The sequence below is a fragment of the Eschrichtius robustus genome, chromosome 6 (assembly GCF_028021215.1).
Source record: "Eschrichtius robustus isolate mEscRob2 chromosome 6, mEscRob2.pri, whole genome shotgun sequence".
In the NCBI taxonomy this organism is placed as follows: Eukaryota; Metazoa; Chordata; class Mammalia; order Artiodactyla; family Eschrichtiidae; genus Eschrichtius; species Eschrichtius robustus.
This window is the reverse complement of record NC_090829.1, coordinates 106,939,166-106,963,695: the sequence shown is the minus strand read 5'-3', so window position 1 is coordinate 106,963,695 and position 24,530 is coordinate 106,939,166.

Here is a 24,530-nt window from a genome sequence, read left to right as displayed (position 1 = left end):
TGAAAAAGAATTCAGAGTAATGATAGTAAAGATGATTAAAAAAATCTTGGAACTAGAATGGAGAAAAATACAAGAAACATTTAACAAGGACCTAGAAGAACTAAAGGGCAAATAAACAATGATGAGCAACACAATAAATGAAATTAAAAATTCTCTAGAAGGAATCAATAGCAGAATAACTGAGGCAGAAGAACGGATAAGTGACCTATTGAGGACAGTCTCAGAGACATCTGGGACAACATTAAATGAACCAACAATTGAACTATAGGTGTCCAAGAAGAAGAAGAGAAAAGAAAGGGTCTGAGAAAATATTTGAAGAGATTACAGTCGAAAACTTCCCTAACATAGGAAATGAAATAGTCAATCAAGTCCAGGAAGCACAGAGAGTCCCATACAGGATAAACCCAAGGAGAAACGTGCCAAGACACATATTAATCAAACTATCAAAAATTAAATACAGAGAAAAAATGTTAAAAGCAGCAAGGGAAAAGCAACAAATAACATACAAGGGAAGCCCCATAAGGTTAACAGCTGACCTTTCAGCAGAAACTCTGCAAGCCAGAAGGGAGTGGCAGGACATATTTAAAGTGATGAAAGGGAAAAACCTACAACCCAGATGACTCTACCCAGCAAGGATCTCATTCAGATTTGATGGAGAAATTAAAACCTTTACAGACAAGCAAAAGTTAAGAGAATTCAGCACCACCAAACCAGCTTTACAACAAATGTTAAAGGAACTTCACTAGGCAGGAAACACCAGAGAAGGAAAACACCTACAAAAACAAACCCAAAACATTTAAGAAAATGGTAATAGAAACATACATATCGATAATTACCTTAAATGAAAATGGATTAAATGCTTCAACCAAAAGACACAGACTGGCTGAATGGACACAAAAACAAAACCTGTATATATGCTGCCTACAAGAAACCCACTTCAGACCTAGGGACACATACACACTGAAAGTGAGGGGATGGAAAAAGATATTCCATGCAAATGGAAATCAAAAGAAAGATGGAGTAGCAATTCTCAAATCAGACAAAATAGAGTTTAAAATAAAGACTATTACAAGAGACAAAGAAGGACACTACATAATGATCAAGGGATCAATCCAAGAAGAAGATATAACAATTGTAAATATTTATGCACCCAACATAGGAGCACCTCAATACATAAGGCAAATGCTAACAGCCATAAAAGGGGACATCGACAGTAACACAATCATAGTAGGGGACTCTAACACCCCACTTTCACCAATGGACAGATCATCCAAAATGAAAATAAATAAGGAAACACAAGCTTTAAATGACACAATAGACCAGATGGACTTAATTCATATTTATAGGACATTCCATCCCAAAACAACAGAATACACTTTCTTCTCAAGTGCTCATGGAACATTCTCCAGGATAGATCCTATCTTGGATGACAAATCAAGCCTCGGTAATTTTAAGAAACTTGAAATCATATCAAGTATCTTTTCTGACCACAGTGCTATGAGACTAGATATAAATTACAGGGAAAAAAATGAAAAAATACAAACAAATGGAGGCTAAACAATATGCTACTAAACAACCAAGAAATCATTGAAGAAATCAAACAGGAAATCCAAAACTACCTAGAAACAAATGACAATGAAAACACGACGACCCAAAACCTACGGGATGCAGCAAAAGCAGTTCTAAGAGGGAAGTTTACAGCTATACAAGCCTACCTCAAGAAACAAGAAAAATCTCAAGTAAACAACCTAACCTTACACCTAAAGCAACTAGAGAAAGAAGAACAACAACAAAAAAACATGCCAAAGTTAGCAGAAGAAATCATAAAGATCAGATCAAAAATAAATGAAAAATAAATGAATGAAGGAAACAATAGCAAATATCAATAAAACTAAAAGCTGGTTCTTTGCAATGATAAACTAAATTGATAAACCATTAGCCACACTCATCAAGAAAAAAAGGGAGAAGACTCAAATCAACAGAATTAGAGATGAAAAAGGGGAAGTAACAACTGACACTGCAGAAATACAAACGATCATGAGAGATTACTACAAGCAACTATATGACAATAAAATGGACAACCTGCAAGAAATGGACAAATTCTTAGAAAAGTACTACCTTCCAAGACTGAACCAGGAAGATATAGAAAATATAAACAGACCAATCACAAGCACTGAAATTGAAACTGTGGTTAAAAATCTTCCAACAAAACCCAGGACCGGATGGCTTCACAGGTGAATTCTATCAAACATTTGGAGAAGAGCTAACACCTATCCTTCTCAAACTCTTCCAAAATATAGCAGAAGGAGGAATAAACCCAAACTCATTCTATGAGGCCACCATCACTCTGATAACAAAACCAGACAAAGATGTCACAAAGAAAGAAAACTACAGGTCAATATCACTGATGAACTTAGATGCAAAAATCCTCAACAATATACTAGCAAACAGAATCCAAGAGCACATTAAAAGGATCATATACCATGATCAAGTGGGGTTTACCCCAGGAATGCAGATTTTTTGGTATATGCAAATCAATCAATGTGATACACCATATTAACCAAGTGAAGGATTAAAAACCATATGATACTCTCAATAGATGCAGAAAAAGCTTTTGACAAAATTAAGCACCTATTATGATAAAAACTCCACAGAAAGTAGGCAAAGAGGGAACCTACCTCAACATAATACAGGCCATATATGACAAACCCACAGCCAACATCGTTCTCAATGGTGAAAAACTGAAACCATTTCCTCTAAGATCAGGAACAAGACAAGGTTGTCCACTCTCACCACTGTTATTCAACATAGTTTTGGAAGTTTTACCCATGGCAATCAGAGAAGAAAAGGAAATAAAAGGAATCCAAATCAGAAAAGAAGAAACTGTCACTGTTTGCAGATGACATGATACTATACATAGAGAAAGATTCTACTAGAAAGCTACTAGAGCTAATCAATGAATTTGGTAAAGTAGCAGGATACAAAATTAATGCACAGAAATCTCTTGCATTCCTATACAGTAGTGATGAAAGATCAGAAAGAGAAATTAAAGAAACACTCCCATTTACCATTGCAACAAAAAGAATAAAATACCTAGGAATAAACCTACCTAAGGAGACAAAAGACCTGCATGCAGAAAACTATAAGACACGGATGAAAGAAATGAAAGATTATACAAACAGATGGAGAGATATACCACGTTCTTGGATTGAAAGAATCAACATTGTGAAAATGACTTTACTACCCAAAGCCATGTACAGATTCAATGCAATCCCTATCAAACTACCAATGGCATGTCTCACAGAACTAGAACAAAAACTTTCACAATTTGTATGGAAACACAAAACACCCCAAAAAGCCAAAGCAATCTTGAGAAAGAAAAACAGAGCAGGAGGAATCAGGCTCCCTGACTTCAGATTATACTACAAAGCTGCAATAATCAAGACAGTATGGTACCGGCACAAAAACAGAAATACCGATCAATGGAACAGGTTAGAAATCCCAGAGATAAACCCACGCACATATGGTCACCTTATCCTTGATAAAGGAGGCAAGAATATACAGTGGAGAAAAGACAGCCTCTTCAGTAAGTGGTGCTGGGAAACCTGGACACCTACATGTAAAGAATGAAATTAGAACACTTTCTAACACCATACACAAAAATGAACTCAAAATGGATTAAAGACCTAAGTGTAAGGCCAGACACTATAAAACACTTAGAGGAAAACATAGGCAGAAAACTCTGACATAAATCACAGCAAGATCCGTTTTGACTGACCTCCTAAAGAAATGGAAATAAAAACAAAAACAAACAAATAGGACCTAATGAAACTTAAAAGCTTTTGCACAGCAAAGGAAACCATAAACAAGACGAAAAGACAACCCTCAGAATGGGAGAAACTATTTGCAAATGAAGCAATTGACAAAGGATTAATCTCCAAAATATACAAGCAGCTCATGCAGCTCAATATCAAGACAACAAACAACCCAATCCAAAAATGGGCAGAAGACCTAAATAGACATTTCTACAAAGAAGATATAGAGATTGCCAACAAACACATTAAAGGATGCTCAACATCACTAATCATTAGAGAAATGCAAATCAAAAGTACAATGAGGTATCACCTCACACCATTCAGAATGGCCATCATCCAAAAATCTACAAACAATAAATTCTGGAGAGGGTGTGGAGAAAAGGGAACCCTCTTGTACTGTTGGTGGGAATGTACATTGATACAGCCTCTATGGAGAACAGTATGGAGGTTCCTTAAAAAACTAAAAGTAGAACTACCATACGACACAGCAATCTCACTACTGGGCATATACCCTGAGAAAACCATAATTCAAAAAGAGACATGTACCACAATGTTCATTGCAGCTCTATTTACAATAGCCAGGACATGGAAGCAACCTAAGTGACCATCGGCAGACGAATGGATAAAGAAGATGTGGCACATATCTACAATGGAATATTACTCAGCCATAAAAAGACACGAAATTGAACTATTTGTAGTGAGGTGGATGGACCTAGAATATGTCATACAGAGTGAAGTAAGTCAGAAAGAGAAAAACAAATACTGTATGCTAACACATATATATGGAATCTTAAAAAAAAAAAAAAAAAGGTTCTGATGAACCTAGGGGCAGGACAGGAATAAAGACGCAGACATAGAGAATGGACTTGAGGACACGGGGAGGGGGAAGGGTACGCTGGGATGAAGAGAAAGAGTAGCATTACATATATACACTACCAAATATAAAATAGATAGCTAGTGGGAAGCAGCTGCATAGCATAGGGAGATCAGCTCGGTGCTTTGTGACTACCTAGAGGGGTGGGATAGGGAGGGTGGGAGGGAGACACAAGAGGGAGTAGATATGGGGATATATGTATACATATAGCTGATTCAATTTGTTATACAGCAGAAACTACCACAACATTGTGAAACAATTATACTCCAATAAAGATGTTAAAAAAAATAATAATTTTCTCACTTATATATGATCTAAAAATCCTTGATGTGAAGTTGCATTTTTTTTCCATACGCAGAAGACAAAATGTTTTCTAAAGACTGTTTTATTGTTTTGCTTTTGGAATTTTTTTAGAAAATACAAAACAGGTGTGGATCATCTGTAGTCATTTAAAGAAACAAATGAATTTTTTAGTGTATATTTCAAAAAAAAAAACACATAATTAAGAGTTAGCTTAATTGCCTATGCAAATAAGACAAATACTGGTATTTATAAATACCACATTAAAAGTTGTTAAAATTAATATCATAACTTCAAAAAATGAACTTCAATGTCTAGAGTGCTAATAGTAGAACAAATAAAGCAAACTTGTTAATTCCAGATATATATAGCCAGAAAAACTCATTGAATAATGTTGCTATATATACTGTTATTCAGGACAAATTTATATTTCTTTTGAAGTCAGACCTTACAAAAGAATTTTGGCTCCATAAATTAGCATGTGACAATTATGGAATTTACTTTGTTGTGTTGATTCTTTCCATTGTTAAACTTAACTGGAAATCAACAACAACAAATACTGCCAACCATTCAAGTTGCACCAATCAATAATAATTCTATAAATTGTTATTCTAAATGGACTAATTTTTGCATCTCTTACAATCTCATGAAAAGTTGTTTGTAAAGAAGGTCTTGTTAGACTCCCTAAATAGCTCAAGAGAAATGTAAGGAGAAGATAATCCAAGAAAGAGTTATTTTTCTTTGTTAAAAGAGAAACTTAGAAATATTTTATTCATGCTTCCTGATAAATGTGTTGGAATTGTTTCCATCATGATATAATTAATTTAATAAACCAACTGTAGCCAACTCAATGAAATATAATTTAATTCATTACTTAATTTGGGAAACAGAAGAAATAGTTCAACAAATTTATGTCACTTAAAATTAATTTACATGATTAATAGCAATTTAAAGATTGTAATAATAATTAACCAAGTTAATAATCAATTAAATGAGTAAAACTAAACAAAATTCAAAACTTATAAAATGAACCATAAGAAAAATTTTAAAACATTATATATATATATATCTTCATGGACCTTTATTATGAGGGGAAACAAAGCCCTAAAATGGAGGTTAGAAACATGTATTTTGGACTTTGTCCCCATAGCTCTTTAGAGTCTCATTTAGAAAAACAGGTATTGTAGTAAATGCATCTTTTTCTACTATAAATACATATGAGACACATGGCAAGTCATTCGGAAATATTTTATGCCATTATAAAAATGAAATATTTCACTGTTAATGGAGATCTCACAGAATTGCCACACAATGACACTCAAACCCTGATAATTGAAAAAAATTTTCTTATATTAAAGACCATCCTTTTATCAGAAATTCCCATTGCTAAGCACATAAATATTTAAATATTTTTTATCCTATTTATAAGAAATACCCTGTACATTATTAATATAGCAAGTGACGGTTCTTAGCCCAAACCCTCAGGATAATTGACCAAATACTTATTAAATCAGCATTTATGATCTAATTTATGTTGCTGGTGATAATTTGAAGGATTAATATGACTATAACTGACCTCTAGGCCTGGCATATTAGTAATTCACCTTTATTAAATACTTTCTATACACCAGATAGATACTTCATGATAACTTAGACTCAGAGAAGTTAAGTAACTTGCACAACTAGTAAGTGGCAAAGTCGGGATTCAAATCCAGGCACACTGGCTTTCGAACCCACACTTGAACCTCTACGTTGTACTATCTCCCATAGAGCCTCTGGTAGTTCTTTTATAAAATAAGGAAGCCAAAGTCCACTAGGTTAAAATAATTTGCACAAAGCCACATGGTAAATCTTTGTTGATGCCAGAGCAAAGCCCAGGTAGTTTACTCCAAGTCCCAAACCTTTTCCTCTATGACAAACTGTTCCTCACTTCCCCAGAATCCCCAATTTCTCTCAGTACCATAAATTTCCATTTCTCTTGTCCTACTCACCCCCTTCTCAGACCTGTGACTATTTCCAGGGGCCAACTAATCTGCTCCATCCATGGGCCACCTTCCTACACCATTCTAGATCCACCAGAGCTTTGGTTTAGGCCATTTGGCCGAAGTGGAAAGACCCTGAACTAGGCCAACTAGATAAAACAGTTGCATTTTCAGGCTGACAAAGGGTTCTGACAAGAGACAAATAATGAGGAGAGTGGGAAATGTTGAAAACATGCAAAACAAGAGAAGAGTGGGGGAAATTAATCTGCACAATAGAGAATGCTTAGAAGAAGAGGAATTTTGTGTTCTGAATATTTGGAGGGTGATGTGCTCTCCGTCTTGTAGCTGCCCCTCCAGACCCATTCTCCACTTGTATTCACCCTGTGTCTGGGATGACGACCTCTATAGAGTCTACCAACAGGCCCTCCTTCCTCTGGAAGTGGCAGTCACCAGCAGGACTTTGGAGGGAAGGAGTGTGAGGTCAGGTGTTTATTCCATAGTTCCCTTCTTGTGGCTTGGCTATGAAATTCTTCCAAAGACCCCCTCCAATCAGGCTGCTCTCTCCTTACGCCATCCTCCCTGCATTCCAGGAACTACCTTCTCCCCTTTCCCCTTCAAACCTACCAGTGATGACGGTTTGTCACGTTGTGAGCCCCAGCGTACTGTACGCTCTCTCGGCAGTATCCACAAGTTCCCGACTGATACAGGAGGTCCGGAAGATAACAGAGAATTCATCATAAAAATATCTCATTGGCAGTAAGTCGAGAATACAGAGAGGCGTATTTCAACCGAGTATTATGAAGATGGATTTTCTGAACAGTATCAGTGCCATATGTAGTCTGAGGAAACAGTCATCTTCCATCATTTGAAGATAAAAGTCAGGCAATTAAGACTATTTAATAAGGTGAAGACTTCTGAAGGGAGGCCCCAAACTCACAAGAAATCAAGTTAAAAGTAAATTTGTAGTTTTTGTTTTGAGTGTAGTGTACTAAGTGCCTTAGAGAGCATTACTCTTTAATAGCCACTCATTTAATAAGGCAGTTTTACTCTAATTTAGGCCCAGTCATTGTATATTATTTTTTAAAAAGAAAGATCAAATATAAAAGAAAAATAAGAACATATAACATTTAATACACTTATTATATACTAGGAACTTTGCTAAATACTCTTTTTTAACATTAGTTTTGTTGAGGTTTAATTTATATAGAATACTATTCAACCTGTTTGGGTATAAAGTTCTGAATTTTGACAAATGCATATAGTCATGTAACCACCACTAAAATTCAGGTATAGAATATTTCCATCACACCAAGGAATTCCTTCGTGCCCATTTGTAATCAATTCCTCCCCAAAACCCTAGCTCTAGACCCTGGATAGCAGTGATCATCTGATTTCTGTACCTGTCAGTTTATAATTTTCCAGAATTTCATATAAATAGAATTGCAACTTATGTAACCTGTTGTGTCTGAATTATTTGCTTTAGCATAATGGCTTTGAGAGTCATCCATACTGTTGCATGTATCAATAGTTTGATCCTTTTATTGATGAGAAATATTCTATTATACCACAGTTTCTCTATCTATTTACCTGTTGATTCACTTTAGGGTTACTTCCAGTTTTTGTGATTATGAATAAAGCACTTATTCAGGTAAGGTCTTTGTGGTAACATATGTTTTCATTTCTCTTTGGTAAATACATAAAAATGGGACCATTGGGTCATACGGTAAGTGCATATTAGGAAATTACCAAACTGTTTTCCTTGTGCTAAGTGGTTATACGTACTGGCTCACTTAATCCCCAGAATACTAAATCCTTATTATCTCATTTAAATCTTAGAAAAGAAGAATCTTGGTTTCCTTCCATTTTACAGATGAAAAAACTGAGCCTTAGAGAGATGAAATGACTTGTCTAGGGCTACATTTCCAGTGAATTGTAAGGTCAGGATTAGAACCCAGATATTCTAGCTCATATTTCGAAAACATGACTATAGTGAGTAGCTTGTTATTAAACAAATATTATACTGTGCATCTATTATACACCAGTGACTGGTCTAGGCCCTGAAAAGTTGAGTTAAAATAAAACTGACAAAACCTCTGTGCTCAGGGATATTGCACCAAATCTTCAAACCCAGTTTAGAGTTAGATGCCAATTACTTGACTAAAAATATACATCCTAGCAGTGCAGGGAAAAACATAGTTTTAAAATCTGGCAGTAGAGGACTGTTTCTAGCCTGGGAATAGGCACACCACTTAGGAGTCAGACTCCCTGATTCTAAATCTAGGCTCTGCTACTTGCCTGGGGAGGCAAACTTAAGTCACATAACTACTCTAAGCCATAGTTTTTTCATTTATAAGATAGGGATAGTCATTTTTATGTAGATTAAATTAGTTAACAGGATACAGGCATTTAGAACAGTATCTGGCACATAGTAAGAGCTCAATAAATATTAACTATCAACATTATTAGGGACATACTGTCAATTCCACTCCAAATCCCAAGTTGGCCTCTTGCCTGAAATTCTTTTAAGTTCAGTAAGATCTGTATCTGTGAATGTGTTTGTTTATTTCCTTCCTTGTTCCAGCAGAGTTTAAGACAGCATCTGTCAATATTAGGGAGCTGAAGCTTACCTAAACATAATGAATGATGACATTTGGATTTTCTTTCAACTTTGGAGTTTTAAGATTCAGCTTCACGGTGGTAGAATAATCATACAATAAACCTCACAATTTACTGGAAATGTAGCCCTGGACAAGTCATTTCATCACTCTAAGGCTCATTTTTTTCATCTGTAAAATGGAAGGAAATAAAAATTCTTCTTTTCTAAGATTTAAATGAGATAATAAGGATTTAGTATTCTGGGGTTTAAGTGAGCCAGTACTTATAACCACTTAGCACAAGGAAAATAATAATCAACAGACGCTTCATGCATGATAGTATAGCCAGTAAAAAAAATATCCCATCTGTATTTGTCGGCCTTTATGCCTGTGTAAAATCACTGAATCCCCTCCATTCCTTTAGTTCTTGTTTACAAAATAAGAAAGTAAGGCTTGGGCAATTAGAACACGTCAGTAGCAAGCTTGGTGCTAAAGACAGAATCAGAATTAAATATTAATAAGGTATTTGTCTCCTTTTTACTTGTCAAACCAAATCAACCTTACATATACACACACGTACATATACCTATATATGTATATATACACACACACATACACATACATGCACATATACATATATATATGTATATGGGCATGTATGTGTATGTGTGTGAGGTTGGTTTGGTATGTAACAAATATATGTGTGTGTAAATCATATATATATATATATATATATATAAATAAAATAACATATTTGCATTAAGAGAAAAAGCTCTGTATTTGAATTAATTTTACCTTCCAACTTTAGAGTTTTGGACTCCTTATAACTCCCAATATATTACAAGAACAACTATATTAAATTTTCTTAGTTTTTCTCTGGTTACTAATATAGTATCAAGGACAGGAGGGAAAAAAAAGGAAATCTCTAAATTTACTCTAGAAAGATAAAAATTAAAGAGCAAAATCCACAAGTTTTAAATTTTATATTCTCCGTTATAATTAACAATATATATTATAGAAATTATTTTTGGTCAGTTTGAGACAGTTTTTGATAGTTTATCCAGAGTATTCATATAGTGTAAGATAAATCCATTTTGTCAAGGCATGCACACACAAAAACCCTACTATATTTAAAAGAAGAATTCAATAAGCCACCTGAATGAAACCATTACAAATGTGAATTATGCATGTGAAATAGGCTCAGATTCTTTTCAGTGAATTTCTCATCATTTGGATTCACCTGATGTTTGAGCCTTTAGGGTCTTGAAGAAAATCCAGCTTGGAGTGAAATTTAGGAAGGGAGAACAAAGCAGGCAAAGCCAGGTGATGAGAGCTGTCACTAGATCTGCCGTGGGATAAAATTGGCAGGTTTTGCTTGGCTATGGCCACAGGTGGAACATAATTTTGATGGCTTTATCTACAATTCTCTTGAGCATTTTTTTCCACATCATAAAAATCTGGTTCAACTCAGTCTGACAGATGGCTATCTGATTTGTAGAAATGTGGGAGCCCCTATATCTCAGGACTAAAAGAGACAGGGTCACCAGTCTTCCTGGAAACAAAGTCAGTAAGTTGTGACACAAGGAAATTGTTTCTTGGTTTCCTCTTTCTTCCCCCAGGCATGCACTATACAAACCATAATATATGCATTGCCCCCTGCAGTTAATCCCATTATCCTGATTAAGCTTAAATGAGGATGGAAGAACCAGATGAGTTGTAGTAACAAATTCTGGAATTACTTAATTGGGTTTTAAATCATTCTCTGTAACATATGCAGTGGGACAGAGCTCTGTAGGTTCACTGTCACTGAGCTATAAGGGGAACTTGGCTCTGCTCTCCAGGATCAACTGAAAGAGTTGATATTCATGAAATGTTAGTTGAAAGTTACTTTTGAGATATGTGCAGTTTTTATTCAGAATTTGAAACTGGAAACATTCAATCATGAATGTCACAAAATGCTATCACTTTTCGGGGCTTCCCTGGTGGCGCAGTGGTTGGGAGTCTGCCTGCCAATGCAGGGGACACGGGTTCGAGCCCTGGTCTGGGAAGATCCCACATGCCGAGGAGCAACTAGGCCCGTGAGCCACAACTGCTGAGCCTGTGCTCTGCAACAAGAGAGGCCGCGATAGTGAGAGGCCCGCGCACCGCGATGAAGAGTGGCCCCCACTTGCCGCAACTGGAGAAAGCCCTCGCACAGAAACGAAGACCCAACACAGCCATAAATAAAAATTAAAAAAAAAATCATTAATTCTATAAAAAAAAAAAATGCTATCACTTTTCTCCTTTCCTATTGCTCCATTTTCTTGTAAATTGTGTTATCCCTTTAAATGTTTGGAAATGTAAGACCTACAAAGGCTGATTAGAGAGATATAATGGCATCGTAGGTAATGAATTATCTTTCAAGAAAGTTCATTTTTAAAACAAATCTGGCTGTAATTTTAAGACTGGAGATCTATACAAATTTGTGTGAGTACAAGTTTTTCACAGGTTTTTCTCTTATCACCTATATGGCCATATGTGATCCCATAGAAGAAAACCAGCTCTGTGCTCAGCCTTTACTGAAGGGCTGGTAGCGCTTTTGTAGTGATGTGCTCTCTGCTGGGAATGTTCTTTTCCTGCAGCTCCCCAAGGATTTGTCCCTCTTTTGATTCAGGCTTCTGCTCAAAAGTTACTTTATCAGACTTCCTTGTCACACCCACTTCCACTGCCTCACTTTCTACCCACGCTCTGTTTGAATATGAGGCACATTTTAAGTGAGAGAGTCGTATAGTTAGAAATAAGAGACTAGAGTTTCAGGGTTAGGGCAGAGCTGGAAACACACATGCATGTGCTTTCTTGGTATCCTAAAGGTATTCTGTAAAGCAAAATTGAATGTATTGGGATTCTGTTTTGTCATTGTTTTTAAACAAATACTTTAGCAACCTAGTTTTGTTTGATTCTCAGAGTATTCTATCATTTGATTTATTACCATTAAATAAAACTTTCTTTCTGCTGAACTCTCTGTACCTAAACTCAGTATTATTAATTGAATTTGCTGTGGAAAATTTCACTTAATAGAGTTTCCTGCAATATGTTACCGTATTTTTTGCCCAGCCACCTGTTCTATAAGTTCTGGAAGCTTTTCCTTTTCTTGGCTAAGACATAAGTCAAACTCGCATCTATTTAGGTGAATTTAAATGATGAGATGTGACAGGGTGAGAGAGTGTCATGGACATATATACACTACCAAATGTAAAATAGCTAGTGGGAAGCAGCCGCATAGCACAGGGAGATCAGCTCGGTGCTTTGTGACCACCTAGAGGGGTGGGATAGGGAGGGTGGGAGGGAGATGCAAGAGGGAAGAGCTATGGGAACATATGTATATGTATAACTGATTCACTTTGTTATAAAGCAGAAACTAACACACCATTGTAAAGCAATTATACTTCAATAAAGATGTTTAAAAAAATAAATAAATAAATGATGAAGTTCGATCAAAGACACATTTTTTTTTATATATTTAGTTAAATATAATGTGAGGAGGGGGCAGAGCAGCATTATTTTTTTTCATAACGCTTTTACAAGCAATGGCTTATGAAATCAAGGAGACCTCTAAACAGAACACACAAATATTTCATTTCAGAAAGAAATACGTTCATCTCTGAGTAACCAGAGGGCAAAAAATCTACTCCAAAAAGGCAAGTGAGATAGTAAGCTAACCAAAAAGCCACAGCACTAAGGTGTGGGGAGGGGAGGGCAGCAGCAACAACAGAAAGAACTCCTCGCCATCAGTGAGAACACCTGGAATGCTTGCGGAACTGATCTTTGTTGAACTGCTAACCCTGACCTTCCTCTAACCAGGAGGCCTGCAGGTAGGATGCTAGGACCCACCTAGGATTTAGTATCTAGGCATCTCTACAAACATATCTAGGCATCTACCAAGTCCATCTTTTTCTTGCCCTTTTTTCAAAGAAGAATTAGAGCTGTAAATGATTTTTTTTTTAATTAGAGGAAACAGGAAGAAAGAAAAAGTGAGGGTCAAAAAAATGAAACCAGAGATGAGGTTAGTACATGAAATACATGTAATAAGATCTGGTGAATTTGATCTAGATGGGCTACAATTTTGCCTCTAAAAGCTCTCGAGAAGCCACACAAAGTGGGAAACATAATAAATTATATGATTTAATGGTCCACAAGATTAAAACAAACTAGCTGCTCAGTACTTTTCCAGGTATGGAGAAAATGTTCCCCATAAATAGGACTTGTGTAATATCACAAATAATGTTCTCTCAAAAACAGACTTAATAATAAATATAAGATATTTTAAAGGGATATTTCTTTTAATATGCTAATGATGTGATGAATCATTACAATGAAATCTGCAAATAACCGAAATAAGGGTCTTCCCTGGACAATTTAATACCATGAGCTGAATGTACTAGAATAGTATTTTTTTCACAGAGCTTTTGGTAATATTGAGCAGTACTACCTCAAAGTACATCCCTTGAGAAGTTTCAGATATTCCAGGCTGCTTGTTATGTGCACACCTTTATTTTTTCACATTCAGTCACAGTGAAAGCAAATATGACAACTACTTTTTAATGACAAGGGTACTAGTGAGGAAACATGCCTTATTAAACATGCTTCTTTGTAAAGTACTTTATTTGAACTTGTAAAACAAATGGGATTTGCTTAAAAGCGACATAATTATATACTAAAGATAAACCATTAACTGACTTCAGTGAATAGTTAAAGCAAACCTGACACATAATTAGAAGCATATCAGACAAGTATGAGTTTAGTTTTGAATAATAAGCCTGCGTCACAAAGAGTTTGTAAATATGGTCTAGTCATAGATGACTCCATCAATGTCATTCCTGCTCTTGAAAAACTGTCTTCTACTTTCCTTTTCTCTTGAATCTGTGTATGTGTCCCCAGAGAATTGAGAACCCACTGTATTTACTCAATATCCAGGTACGATCCCACCAGGGTCCTGCAGTTTGGGAGGTGAATACAGATAAGCCTTCTTTCCTTTTTCTATACTTCCATTCTCTTCTCTCCCCTTCGCTTTTGTAGTCTCTCTTTTCTGCAGCTGCACCTTCTGGACAGGGTAGCACATTTCTACTGAGACTACCTCTCTCTTTTGAGTTTCTCTTTCGCGCTTCTCTTCCCACATACTTGGTCTCTGTCATGCGGTCATTGCTTTTCCTTGTCCTCCTGCGGCCACCTGCCCTGCATTCATGCCTCACTCTTTGTGCCCAGGTGACCCAAGGGGCAAGTTTCAAGGTATTGCTCCCCTGAGTGACTGACCGGTCCCCCACAGACTCCAACTTCCACGTTCAGACTTTTTCATGCTTTGCATTGCAGGAAGTTCTCAACCATGAGAAACTCAGTGTTGGTGGAAAGAAGCCTCTGAATTCTTAGTGAGAGTCACCAAGGAGACAACTGCCCTGTCCCTGGGAATCCAAACAGCTCAACACGTGATACTTTGCTTCTCCATTGGTTTGAAGTGCTCATATCACAGCTACGAGAGGAAAGCAAAGTGGCTTTCTCTCCCTAGGGCTGTGCAAACATCGGGAAAACTTTGATACTTAACGTCAACTCAATGTGTGTTACTCCTGCAAGTTTTTAGTTTCAAGAAGTGAATGCTCAAAAACACACGGATGGAAAAAAGACGCTTTCTAGACAAGTTTCTCAAGGCAGCATAGACTTACCATCCACCAGCCTAGAGAATGAATTAACAACAGCAATAGTATTCGCAGGAAAAAGCACACTCCCGGTCATCTGAGGATATTTTTCCCCCCAAATGGCCATGACAACAAATTTCATGACCTCAGAAACTTCTCTTTCTAGCAATACTGGTATAACGGTTTTCGTTTTAAGAATTAGGCTGTTTTTGAAGTAAATTATCTCCATTAAACAATATGAAAAAAGGTGAATTAATATGATATTCTCTCATATATATAGGAAAAATATTGTTCTATTTTTATGTTAGTATTAATCACATATATTGGCATCCACTGCACAGAACATTCTACCGCTATAGGGTGTCAGAAAGGGAAAAAAATTACATTCCTCTATCCCATTATTTCAATTCTGAGCAAAGTTCCCATAAGGAATGTTACTCTTTGAGAGCCAGTCAGGCATGTTGAGATAGTTCCTTCACATTGTCAGATCACATGGGTACTAATTAGTTTACTGAAAGCAAAGTAATTCTATGAATGGAATTACTCTCTTGATTCAGATAATTAATTGAAGCTCCCACAGGTAACTGGCACCTGGTGAGCAGCTGACATGCTTGGAAGAGCTAGATCCTACACTCAGGGTAAGGGCCATAAAACAATTCGGAGAGATATGGTACCATTACCCCACCAAAAAGCTGAGACCAGCCCAAAAGTACAATTTAACCCATTATTTTCTTTGATACACAATATCCAAAATTGATAGATAAGGTAAAAAAAAGCACAGTAAAGGATGAACTTCACCAAAGAAACTATGATTAACAGTAACTAACACATATGGTGTTTTTTCTTATAAATGCTTTACAAATATGCATTTAATCCTTACAAATTCCTATGAGGCTCATGCATCATTATTATCCCGAGTTTAAAGATGAGGTGAGCAAGATGGAGAGAAGTTAAGTAAATTGTCTAGTAAATCATCCAAAGATACACTGCTAGTGAATGGCAAAGGGATATTTGAACTTGGAAGCCTGGATCCAGAATCTGTGCTCTTACTTACTCTACTTTAATTCTTATTTAAAAAACAGAATATCAAAAGTACAACCTAATGGGCATAAACTGCACATGATCCTGAACAAACTGTGGTTCTAATGTATTTTGATGTTTACAGAGTTAGGGAGTATTAGTCATTAACAGTAGTAATAGTTCAGTTTACTGAGCAACTACTATGAGTTGAGTATTTTGCCTACATCACTTCTAACAGTAATCTTTCAAAGCAAGTAGTTAATCCATATATATATGATATATATGGATTATATATATCTAAAGTTCTTATATATATAACAACTTTAGAGAAGTTGAGTCACTTGCTCAAGTTTTTATAGGCAGTGAGTGGCATCACTTGGATTTAAAACCAAGTGTCTCTGGATCCAAAGATTGCATATATTCTATGCTTGGATTCCTCTCACTTAAGACTGATAAAAACTTATTTGGTGTCTATAGTCCATATAAGTCTTAGCAAAGTGCCACCAATATATATTTGTCAAACACATTTGGAAATAAACATAATGGAACAAGAAGGAAGAGAATGAAAAACAGCATGAAGATTTTAGTTTAAATTGCATTAAGCTTTCGTCAGCATGGACCAATGAATGGATAACTAGAAATTGACCCACCACTCCAATTTTAGCTAATGCCATATTTCTTTAAGAATAACTTCCAGATGCTGGCTTGGGTGTCCATTTTGTTATTTCTGGCAAAGAAAATTCTTTTGCATTTTGCCAGCCTAAGAGAGCAGAATCTATTAATCAGTGCCAGCCATGATTTGTTCTTCCAGCATAAAAGCACAGGCCTTTTCTTTGGAATGCTTTTAGTTATAACCATCTTTTTCTCCATTTCTGCCCGCAAGGATGCACATTCATATTTCTACCATGAACTGTGTCAGGGTTTAGTGCTCATCTGTTAATTTAGTGAATTAATTTTCATGAATCAGTAAATGGCATACCCCTTAGGGAACATAATAGTCCTTTTAAGGCAATTGTTCTCAAACCTAGGTATGTAATAGAATTACCTGAAGTGTTAATGAAGCACACAGAGGCTAAGCTTATTGAGGTAACATAGTATCTGGGTCTCTGCATTTTTACTAAGTTACCAAGTGATTCTGATACCAAGAAAAGTTTGAGAACCAAACCAAACATGTCCTGCGGTTCATGTCAGCCTTGTCTCTTTTCTGGTTCTCAAAGCTGAGTCAGTGAAGCTTCCCAGATTCATGTCTCCTTCGCTACCCAGTTTCTGAACTGAAGCAGTAGAGTTTAGCAGACATCGCCCTTGCAGATGCAAATGCCCTCTAAGCTAGCTTCTGAGTCACAACTCCTCCCTGTTCATGTACCCAGTTCCCAAGCCTAAACTTAGGTTCTTCTGGACATGGGGGCCCTTCTTCACAATGCCAGCTCTGTGGCCAGAGTTACACGTGGCTCTGGCCAGTCCCACTGCCTGGGTCCTGAAATATATCCACTGAAATCCACTTCCAAATAAATATCTCTAAAGCCATTTACCCAGCCTACTTGATTTTTTTCTCAAACTTTGGTTGGTGTTTTAGGCAGCCTGTAAGAGGGCCCCAATGATTCTATCCTCCCTGAATGTACACCATGGTGTAAATCCTTCATGTAGAGTGTTAGCTGAGCTTATTGATTTACTTCTAATGAATAGAAAATGGCAGAAGTGATGGGATGTCATTTCTGAAATGAAGTTATGAAAAGACTGGGGCTCCCATCTTGGCAGTGTTTCTCTCCCACTCTCTCTGTTGGATTGCTCACCCTGGAAGCACACAGCTGCCATGTCATGAGGCAGCCTATGGAAAGGCCTACCTGGCAAGAGACCAACTGCCATAAAACAAGTTGTTGGAAGCAATATTATAGACCTTGTGTGAGCACAAAAACCCCAGTGCACGATTTAAGTCAGGAATCAGCACGATTTAAGCTCAATGAGGAGGGCTCACCTCTCATTCTCATTTTATGGAAGGACATGTCCAAAAGAACAAACCATAGTTAACATACAGCAACTACCCACAAAACAAACTGTTGGAAGAAATAAGATAAACCTTATGTGAGTGTAAAAATCTGTTATATGTATCTGCTGAAACTCCTTCTGGCTTGTTCTAAATATATGTAGCCAACTTCCTGATTTTATACAAAGAGCTTCATTAGTTAAGGGCAAGGAACAGAGAATAAGAAGAGTGAAACACTGTCTTCTTAGGAGTTATTGAAGTTCGTTTGGCACTCATGTGTCTTGGAACAAGAGAGCAACGTTAAAACCGTGACCACACAGAAAGTGCTGTAGAATAAAAATAAAGTATAGCATATTGGGAATTATAATAATTGAGCTACAAATTTAACAGAGCAGGAAAAGAAGTTCCAACATTGTGATGATATTGCACAGAACCCAACTTGTGGTTATTTCTAAGAAAAATATCTTAACATTTTTCATATGTAATCAACTTTTTAATCAAGTAATCTCTAAACCCCCAAAACCTTGCAATTTTTAGACTAACATATTTTAAATGTAATTTTATTCTTTTTTTACTTCTTTATAGGCTTACTTCTCAACTATCCTTTTCTAGCTTTCAGATATTTAGCAACTAAGCAATCTTTTTTATAACAGTCAAAATTGTACTTTTTTCTATGTGTAAAAGCTAAATATTATAAACATGCAATTTCCCATTTCCCAACTGAATCCCACGTGTCTTCTAGAAAACAGAACAAAATTAAGTTTACTTCTAGGTCCTCCCCACTTCTGAATATCAACATACTTCAAGTATTCATCTACTCCAATACTACAAGTATTGAGTAGTGTATCCAACTACTCAATTGTATTGAGTACACTATTGTACTGAAATACACTATTTGTGAAATACACAATTGTATTGAAGTACACTATTTCAAGTGTATCCAACATGAAAATGGTAATAAAATCTTTTGGAGTCACTGAGCAACTTCACGAAAGCAAACGTATGGTTTTGAAAGCTGTTTTAACTTATTGAATCCTCAAGAGCATGTGTGGCCCCCCCAATCTCACCACTCTTAAAATGTGGTTTATAGAATCATATTCTCTTCTCACTCATAGATTGGCTTTGTCCTACAAATGAAATAATATTATAAATACTGTTTTGTAATTTTCTTTTTTCCTCTTTAAAAGGTTTATCTCCTATATTCCCATGTCATTAAATATATTGTATTTTATTATCTGGATGTCTTATTACTTATTAAACCTATTTCTTACTATTGAATATTTAGTTTGTAATATTTCAATACGATTAACTCCAGTAAATAGTCTCATGGACAAATTTTTGTGCATATTCAAGATTATTTCTTTAAAATAAGTTCCTAGAAGTGGAACTGGTAAACCAAAGGCAGGAATATTTCTGAGTCGTTGACATGTATTGCCAAATGATCTTCCAGGAAGCTTTTTAGCACTGTATCTTCTTGTTGGCACTGTAGAAGAATGCCCATTTCCTTATTCACTTACCAATGGTGCTTTGTTGTTGATGCTGTATGCCTGTGTGTTTCCTTTGATTTTTGGCTAATTTTATAGTAGAAAATATAATCTAACTGCTTTTTGTTAGTATTCCTTTGGTTATCTGTGATTCTGAACATTGAAAAATTGTAAATATTTTTAGTGGTTTCATAATATTTCATCCTAGGGAGGTACAAAAAGTGCTCAGTCATTCCCCATTTTTTCCTTACAGATTCCTTCTAAATAATTCCGTTAAAAATGCTGCAAAAAAAAAAAAAAATGCTGCAAATAATATTTTTGTATATAATAGTAGTTTACCCTTCTGTTTATCCTCAGGGTAAATTGCCACAGAAATTAGTAGAAGAAAGAGTATTGCTACGGTGCTTTGAAGAAAGGCTTTACTAATTTATCAGAATGGGACAGTGTTTGCTGTGGGTTAAATTGTTAAAAGATATGCTGAAGTCCTAGCCTGGGAACTATGAATGTGAGTTTATTTGGAATTAGAGTTAGATGCTATCAAGTTGAGATGAGGTCATACTGAATTAGGGTGGACTCTAATTCAATGTGATCTGTATCTTTATAAGAAGAGCAGAGACAGAGACACAGAAGAAAGATGACCATGTAAAGACTGCAGCATAGATTGGAGTCACAGTACCACAAACCAAGGAAGGCCTGGGGCTATCAGAAGCTGGAAGAGAAAAAGAAGGATTCTCTCTTCAAGGGAGCATGACCCTATCAACATCTTGATTTCAGACTTCTATTTTGTAGAACTGTGAGAGAATACATTTAAATTGTTTTAAGCCATTCAGTTTGGGGTACTTTGTTACAGCAGCCTGGTCAAATAATATAGCAATATTCTCAAAATATTTGCTAATTTAAAAGATTTGTATTTACCTGTTCTGGTTTTCAAAAATATCTGCTAACTTAAATATCAGAATGACATTTAACTGTTCTGATTTTCTTTGAATTTAAAAATTTATGATGTATTCTGGACATTTATGTCTTCTTTTATAAATTGTCTCTCAATATTTTTATATTTTTTCTCTGGTTTATTGTAACTTTAGTGTTCTTTTTCATCAATATATTAAGCTTATCACTTGTTATCTGTCACATTTACTATACATTTTTTCCTTTAGTTTTTGGTTTGCTATATAACTAAGAGCCTAAATATATAAAATAAATAGAAATCATTTCATAATGTTTATAAAATATCTTTGCTTCATAAAAATAGATTGTCAAATTACAACTGACAACAACAAAAATATTTTTTGGTTTCCCTTATTTGATGATTCTGGCATGAGATTCTCTGGAAAATAATATCTAAATTCTATTAAAAGTCTAAAAAGAATGGTCTTTTAGGGGGAAAAGAGAATGAAAGGACTGCATATGTGGTTTTATTTTTGTGATGGGTAGGTTAGGGATAAAGGATATTTTTCCTCATCAGAGACCTTCACATTTACAGCAAAGAATATTTATTACTCTCAAATGAGTAATATGGAGTTAAACTTCCATTAAACACAGCAGAATAGGAAGTTGTGTGATTATAAACAAGGTTAAGAAAAATTAACATTTTTATTTCTTAGAAGAAGGAGGAAAGAATGGAAGGGACAGAGGGAGTGAAAGAGAATGAGAAAAAAAAGCTCTGGAAAACTTTGAAGAAACGAGTAATTGGAATATTTTTAGATAACAAAATAAGTGTCTTGTGATAAACAGATGAAGCTGCAGGTAAGTCATACAAGATCTGCAGGAGTTATGATTCTGTCAGAAGCCCCTCTCTACGATAAAAGCAAGAGGCCATGATGATAATCACTGTGGGAACCTCTAAGATAAGGATTTATCTCCCAGGATGGCAATAAAAAGCTGACAAGTACAATTTAATTATGATGAAGTAGGTCTTGAATGACTGTAAATCTAGCACTGGGATCTGTATAAAAATTAAGATGCAGGAGTATATGCTTTAATTTATAGGATTCTTCTTTAGACTGCTTATAAATCAAAAGAATAGCAGAAATTTCAAGGGCAAAACACATGCTCTGATCATTTTCTGAAGACTTCTTGGGCGGGTTAGGTTTTTTCCTTTGATTCTATAAAGTCAGCCAGCCAGAATTCTCATGCTTACATTTTTCTTTTTTGCCTTATTATGTCCATATTCACAAGGCCTAATGAATAGATACTATACAATGATATGGTGTAGAATCTTAAGATTTAAATGCAATATCTGTGAACAAGGAATCAAGTAGAATCTTGCAAACCTACTTAATAAATAGACCCTAGCGTGAAATAATATGTGAACATAGGAGCTTGTTTAGTTATAGATAACTGCATAGATATTTATTCTGTGAAACATTCAGTATTATCTACTTGACTTTCACAATTATAACAAGTAGTCTTAATTATGCTCCCCTCCTTTTAACCAATGCAAAAAATGATTTCGCTTGATATAAGAAAAATAGAAAAACAATGAATAATTTGTTCTCCCCCTTGTCAAAGGAAAATGTTAATCTATAAATCTAATTATGACTAATGATTTTTCTTATGTTACATTTGAGATAAATTGCTTGAATATACATATTATGTTTCAATGTGGGTAAATAGTACAAAAATTGTTACCCAGTTTTTTGCCCAATTCTTATTCTTTACTCACCCAAACCTTTTAACTAACTTTCTATGGTAATGAAATAACCATGTGACAACAAAGACTAGGGAATGTATTAGTGCAGAAGCTTAGAGAGAGCCTACATGAAAAAAGCAGGACTGGAAGACCTAAGGTATGCAAAAGACTCAAGTTGGGGTGTCTTCCTAGTTCACAATAAATTGAGGATTTATTCTCCCAATCCCACCCCACCACCCTGCTCTGATATAATGGGATCCTATATTTCTGACCACGGTGATTAAGGCAATGGTTTCCAATCAGGGGACAATTTTGTCCACCAGGAGACATTCGGCTACTAGCACTTAGTGGGTAGAAGCAAGGGAGGCAGCTAAACCTCCTATAATACACGGGACAGCCATCCACGAAGCATAGTTAGCTGGCTCAGAATGCCAATATGCCTAGGTGACAAACCGGATCCAAGGACAAATCAAGCAAGGTCAGGCAAAGCTCTTTCTTAAGAGTTTTGATTTTGTTTTTTAAATCTTAAAGATGGGAGAATGAAGCTCAGTTTCCTTGCATGACAGAGCTTGGAATATGGAGTCTCGAAACTGCCTCATATGGAGGCAATAGAGGATGAGGCTGAAGCCACCACACAAAAGCAGAGCTGGAAGCAGAAATGTCAGAGCCGGTGCGGGTTTCAGTTCCATTTCTGGCTGCATAGCCCCCAGTTACAATCCAGCTTCTCTCAGTTAGGTTAACCATTTTCTAAATTCTGTATTTAAAGTATCACACTCTTCTTTATAACCTGTCCTTGTGTACAGAGTCTAGGGCAAAATGTTGGCCCCAAAGTCACGCCACCCAGGGTGGTGGACCTGCATGCTCCCTGTGTTTCCTCTCAATGGGGAAAGCTCTCCCACTGACTAACAAGGGTCCTCCAAGCCTTTCATTCCACTGCCTATGCTTATATGGCGTAAGGCATCCTCAGAGGGCAGGGACAGGCCATTGTCAGGCTACAGCAATTGTTAAAGCAGCAAATGTGTATGAGTTATGCTCTGTGAAGCTGGCTCCAGACCCTTATAGTTATGAGTCACATTTTTGTAACTCCTAAAAATGCACATTTTTGGTTCCAGCTCCTGCCACTTTGGGGATGCAAGGTGATATTGGAAGGGTTCAATCTGAACCCAGAATCCCCTCATACTTCTTTCTCTTCTGACTTGGTACTAGGGCCAGACCACAAGTCCCATCTCCTTCAGCTTTCCTGAGGTGTTTATCCATCTCTAGGTTCCTCATACAAACTGAATGGCCTCATCTGCAGGGCCCTGAATACCGTGATTCCAGGCGGTTTTGCTAAGACAAACAAAAGACCCTTCCACACATTCGCTCTAGGGCAAGTTCGCCTGGTCTAGACGGCATAATTATTAAGGACCATAATGATCTGCTCGAAGGTGAAGGATCTGGACAGTTTCTTTCCTTTCCCTGAAAAAAGCAAATCAATTATTTTCTCATAGGACATACCATTGATAAGATGCTGTCACAATAAAAGTTCCTATCTCAATACAATTTCACATTGTACACAGAAAGATAAATTATTAAACAACTGTCTCTACTGCTCTTTACTATAACTTGCTTTTATTACTTTTGTGATGCAGAGAGAATTTTTTCAATAGTGTGTTTAAAATACTGTAAAATCACACTGCCGCTCTTGAAGATTTATGCCTGAGGAACGATACTCCAGGGAAGGTTGGCACACTCACCTGTATCCACCTGTTGCTAGCCATTCTCTTCCCTCCCTCCTTTTCTTTCCTTCCTCCTTTCCTTGCCTCCTTTCCTCCCTCCCTTCCACCCTTCCTTCTTTTCCAAATGATAATCCTAATGAACTGTTATACAAGTCCATACGCTCTCCTGAAATCACTTGTTTTAGAATTCTGACAAATTAAATGAAAATCCACTTAATATTTCCAGTTTAATTGGACTTATGTGCAATTAGAATAAAAGCACCCATTAGCTGTCAATTAATAAGGAGTTATAATTTTTCTTGTCTACTTTATAGCACTTTTCCTACCCCAAAAAGAAAAAATAGAAAATGAGAGGGTAAGATTTAATTTCACTTCCGCCTACTCAGTTCCCCATGTGGCTTTATTTCCCCATAACTACCTTCATTTTATTTTTTCTAATTACCATTAAAGATGTTACATTGACA